Raw genomic sequence first — 5,635 nt, forward strand, 5'->3', positions numbered from 1 at the left:
CAGTTTGGCCTCCTTATGGGAAAAGGCACTTAGAAGGTGATTTTTAATTCTGTAATTACACACCTTTTCTGCAGGGCCTCATTTCATTCTCTGTGCAGGATACTCAGAACTCAACAAATGAGCAGTTTTCCAGTGTTTCATTTTATCCTTCTTGCACAGGCTCATGTCCTGTTTACTGTGCAGTACCCACACCATGCTGAATATGGAAATAATGATTTCCAGGAGCAAATTCCTCATTCAAATTTAAGAATTTCTTTTTGGAATGCCACTTTTAGACAAGGTAGAGGCATTCCTTTCACTTTTGGAATGGACAGCTGGGGCAGATGAAGGTCTGGTACATACTTTACTGCATGATTACATTTCCAGAACCATCTTGCAATTTTTCTAACTGCAGGGACAACTCTTGTAGTGATTAGCAGTGCTCAGATTCTGCAAATCAAACCTTTATAAAACGAAAAAAACCCAGAAACCACAGAGTTTCTGCCTTGAGTAATTTGCACAGAATCCGGGATTCCTGGGGGCAGAGCCAGCAGCAAACCCCAGAGTTCAAAACGTGACATGAAGGTTGTTCTTTTGCATATGATATTTTTCTTCTCAAGCTTTCCAGATCCTGTCAGAAGGGAAGATGGGGCAAGGGGACACTACAGGCACCAGCTTTCTTCCTCCTGCTCTCCTTTCAGTGTGACAGAGCTCCTGGGACAAAATTCAGGGACTTGAGATGATGCACACGGGCAAAGAGAACCTGCTGAAGTTGCACAGTGGATCTGAACCTTTCAGTCTGGTTTTTTAGGTTTCAGTCCCATGGAGACATCCCTGTTATCCCCTCCTTCAGCAGGGAAGAAGAATCCTGCCGTGCCATAACCGAGTAACTTGTAGCACAGCAGATTTCTGTTGTTGTTGTGACTCTGTGTCTTTCTTTGATTACATGGATATTTTTCTCCCTCAATCAAATGCCTTGATTCACAACCAAGTGTCTGCCTTTATCCACTTTGAAACGCTGATAGCAGTTCCTTTTAGGTAACTTGAAATGCAAATAAGGATATATTTGAAACAAACTAATCCCTAAAAAGACTTGATGAAGTGCTGTAAGCCTATTTTTCTGAAAGCTGAGTCAAGTCCCACTTCAACATCAAACTGTCTCCCCACACACATTCCATACAAAATAATGAGTAAATGATGCTTTGAAAAAGCATCACCAGACACACTTCTGATTAGGTTCTGTGGCTTTTATTTTTAAAGTAGAAATAGGGTTTTACTAGATCTAATTTTCTGTCACAAGTAAAAATATGTATTCCCAAAATAGGAATATGCATGGAAAGTTGAAGATCTATAAGATAGTAGCTTTAAAAAAGGGAGAAGCTGCTCCTGAGGAAGTGTGTAGATCAGCCACCTTCAGCTAAAATCTGGCTGGCTACAGGTACATCCTACCCACAGATGATCTTCTCTTTGAGAGCAGAAATATTTACCAGGAGTATAAGAGAGTTGTAAAACTGAGAGGGTTTATGCAAATTTGTGATATAAATGCAGTTTGTTTATTAATTTTTCTGGAGGAAAAAAAACACTTTTTGCAGAGAAAACTGGGGAAGAAAAGCTGAATTTGCCTTTAGGTTCTGAGCACAAGATCTGGAATTCACACAGTATCTATCCTTCAGAATTTCTGGAAGACATACAGTGAACAGGGTGATTAATTGCACATATGCACGTGGAAGAAGGAACAAATTTGCTTATTTTTGTTAAACATGGTAGATTGCCAAGTCAAAGATGATGCACAAGGGTGCATTGTAGCCCAGGTGTCATAGTTTGAACACCCTCCTAGTGTAGGCACACGGACTAGAATTATACAGAGCTGCCCTGACAAACACTGAGCCAGCTTTGTTTTTTCAAGGTGCAGCTCTTCCTTGAAAGAGGAAATAGGCAAATTCTGAGTCAGTGTTTGAATCAAAATGGACTTGTTTACGTGGTTTAACTCTGCAGTGGGAATTTAAATCTCTTGTATTGCATCTATACTGTGTCAGTACATTGGCATAAGGTTGAGGTAGGAGTTAAGAAGGAAAACTGTAACATCAGAAGTAATGGAAGCTGTGAAATGCTGATGAATATAAATGGGAATTAGAAGAAGACTAATAAAACCAGGACACCAAACTCGTAAAATTAGTGTCGTGAACTATTAAAAATAATTGATATTAGTGGAATAATGCATGTTCTGAGCTTTTTGAGAGAAAGATTTTTCTTCTGAATTGAAGGTCTGAATTTTCTTCTGAATTGGAAAGTGCATCCTTGTCAGAGTGCTTTGGCACTGCTGTACCATTTAGGAAGACTTCCAGTTCCAGAATTTAGAACTTTAAATGGAAGTGAAAGTTAAAGAGGAGAGGTACTAGCAAATATACTTCTGAAACTTAGACCTGCAATCTGTGTTGCCTTGAACAAACATGTTTCTAGAGGTAATTAGTTATCCTGTCTGTACATGTTACAATCATAGGGTGGAGGTCATGGAAAAGGATGGGATGAAATCCAAAAACTGTTTAAAAACTGTCATCTTAGTGAAGCTAAAGCAGTATTTGGTCTTGTGTGTGCTATTAAACTCAGAGATAAACTTGCCTTCCCCAGAAACCTCCGTATGAGAGACCACGTGGCAACTGCCTTTAGGATTTTTCAAAGAATACCTCGAATAACAAGACATTGCTTAATCCTCCCCTACACTTTCTTCTTAAAACTACTTTTTCATTTTAAGTTATTAAACAGAAATTTCCCAGATCTGAATTCCACCAAGATCCAACCTTGCCTTCCACGTTTGTAGCTCTCTTGACTGCAGCTGTAGAAGGAGTTAATGCTGCTCTGGGAAGCTGTGCTGGCCCTGATATCCTGATGGACTGGAACTGATACTGTTGGCAGCAGAGAGCTGTGTGTTACAAAACACACAGAACATTTCCTATCCTGTATTATTCCTCTGGATGCAGCTCCCTCCAATTAGCCTGACTGTCTTCTTCCCTTGTCTGAACATACAAAGGCACACAGAACATCAGAGGTTGATAAACTGTGATAACAGTTGCATAATGACTTTCATAAAATAACTTTTGCCATAAAAATAGCTGTTCGTAATTGCTTTTGGGATATTTGAGCTTCTGATTCTTCTTGCATCATTCTAATTACTCGAGGTACTTTTTGGAGAGCTTTTTTTTTTTCCTTGGGCCATGATGATAAACAGTTTGATACTCCAACGTGCAGATAAAATACAATTGATTACACAGCACTTTGTTGTTCAGCTGGATGCATATCACTCTTGTGGCTGCAGGACAAGGCAGCTTGGGATCTCTTAGGGAATTACTGGAAGAGATTAGTATTTTTTTCTAACAAAAAAAATAATTTACACTTCTGAAGAAATCCGTGGAGCTGTAATACCCAGGAGCTGGCAGAGTTCAAATGTTGCAGCCTTAGAACAGGAGGATGTTGTGGAACACACCTGCCTGCAGGGGGGTTGTGTCGGGCAGCTTTAACTGTGCCTGCACTGTGGGGAGGGGTTCTCAGAACCTTATCTCCTGCAGGAAACCCAGTCCCATCAAACAAAGGATATCGAATCTCATCCTGGTTTTCTGTTATCAGTTGTTGACATGCTGATAGAGATTAGAACATGTGTAACCCAAACTGTTAAGGGTTTCTGATGTCTTTGTGTCTGTTCATTGCAAGGCAGTTGTGGCAGTAAATTCCTTTTGCTGTATTTCTTCCCAATGTACCATTTCCCTCTATAAAGTCTTGGTTTATAATCCTGGCTCGGCTTTTTGTGATTATCTCTTGAATATTGCACCCACATGCAGAAGGGGGTTGCAGAAGAAAACTTGAGGAACTATCTTTCTTAGTGTTTGCAATAAGGATTTGGCTCCTTTTTTTTTTCTTAATACCTTATCTCTCATTAAAGCTGAGCCTATTTAATTTATATGGAGTTTTGGCTGGAGTCTACAGTTTTTTTTTTAAGCTCAATCTTACTTTAAATACATAGGAAGTCATCTTATCTACTGGTAGCCATATAGCATCTTGTATTTTGGAGATTTTAACAGTTTCTCTGGGATGTACACTAAAGTATCTGCCAGCTTCTGGAAGTCTTCCCCAAAGAACAATGCTATTCTCTTACAGATTTCCTTTTCTGTTCTTTTACTGCTTCCTTTTACAGACTTGTTTCTGCATATCAGCTTGATGCTACAGAAGCTTTCATGTTGCCAGACTTCATGAAAATTATTGCACTGCCAAAATCACAGTATTGTTGGAGTTGGAAGGGAGCTCTGGAGACCATCTTGCCCAACCCCAATATAAAATACCTCATTCCCAACATAAAGTATGAATGCCTTTCCTTCACTGGTCTCCTTAAAGTACTGCATCGAATCTACAGCAAAAAGTGCTTTTTGGTTAATGAATTATTAAGCTTTCTAATTTTTTATGAGCATCTTTTGGGATTGTGCTAGTGGAGTAAGCAAATAAAGTGTTCACCTGTAGTTTGCACTGACAGCTGTTTTGGGAGCAATAGAACAACGTATTTTGTGCTGAAAATAGGAAATAGGAGTAGCAAAGACTGGCTGACACTACCAGACTTCTTGGAAGTTTAAATAAAACAAGTAAGTGTGTTTGCAAGGGTGATTTCCCTTCCTTGACAGGAAGGAAGGATGAGGCATATCTGCAAAAGCCCTGTCTTTTTCTGGCAAAATGTACCTACTTCTGAAATGTATAATAAATGCCAGTGCAATTGCCACCTGCTTTTATTCTGTTTGCCTTTTCCATCTGAAGCAAACACACCTCTCTGTATAAACATGACCCAGGCAGCAGCTCCTGAGCCCTCCAGCCCCCCTGGTGTGTTGGAGCCCTGTCCTTGCTGGCTCAGGGCTGGGCTGGGACCCCTCAGGGAGTGCTCCAGCCAGAAGGATGTGCTGAGCAGGCCTGGGGTGGGAGTCAAACACAGATGTGTCCCCTTAGAAAGGCTGCAGGGGTGCTTTGGGGAAAGGGGTTTCCATCTCCAAACCTGTTCCCATGCCTGCTTTGGCCTCTTGTGATGATCCTGACCAGCCTCTGCTGTGGGCAGCATAAATGTACAGAGGAGCTTCTCTTTGGACCATTATGTTTTAATGCTGACTAGTGGTTGGATTTCTGAGAAATGATTCAACATGAACTCTGGTTTTAGCTCTGCAAGTTTCTGTTGGCTTTTTCCTCTTATTTAAAGGAAGTGAGTCTGAGCTACTCAGTTTCATATTCTGTTTTTAAGTATTAAATTGATTCACTTTATTCTTCACCACAGTAACTGGAAATAAGGGTTCATTTTAGAATGCACCAGGGTTATGAGGTTATGCCTCACCCATGGCAGAGGCATCACAAACCAGTGCAAATATGTGGCTTGGCAGCAAGCCAATAGTTTCTGTGACCTGGGAACCTGTCTGCTCATTCCTTAATCCTTCCAGCATGCCTGTTTCACCTCTTCATGGTCTTGCCACACTGTAAAATAATGAAAAATTATTTTTATTATACACATTACTGGTTTTATAAGGAGAAGGTCAGGGAAGGGTACAGGAGGTGTGTGCTGAGCTCAGATCTGTTCTTACACTTGACTTGCTGGTGTTTTTGGTAACTGATACCACAACACTGTGTGTCTCTGAAT

The sequence above is a fragment of the Manacus vitellinus genome, unplaced genomic scaffold (assembly GCF_001715985.3).
Source record: "Manacus vitellinus isolate BGI_N305 unplaced genomic scaffold, ASM171598v3 scaffold_53_pilon, whole genome shotgun sequence".
NCBI classification, from domain to species: domain Eukaryota; kingdom Metazoa; phylum Chordata; class Aves; order Passeriformes; family Pipridae; genus Manacus; species Manacus vitellinus.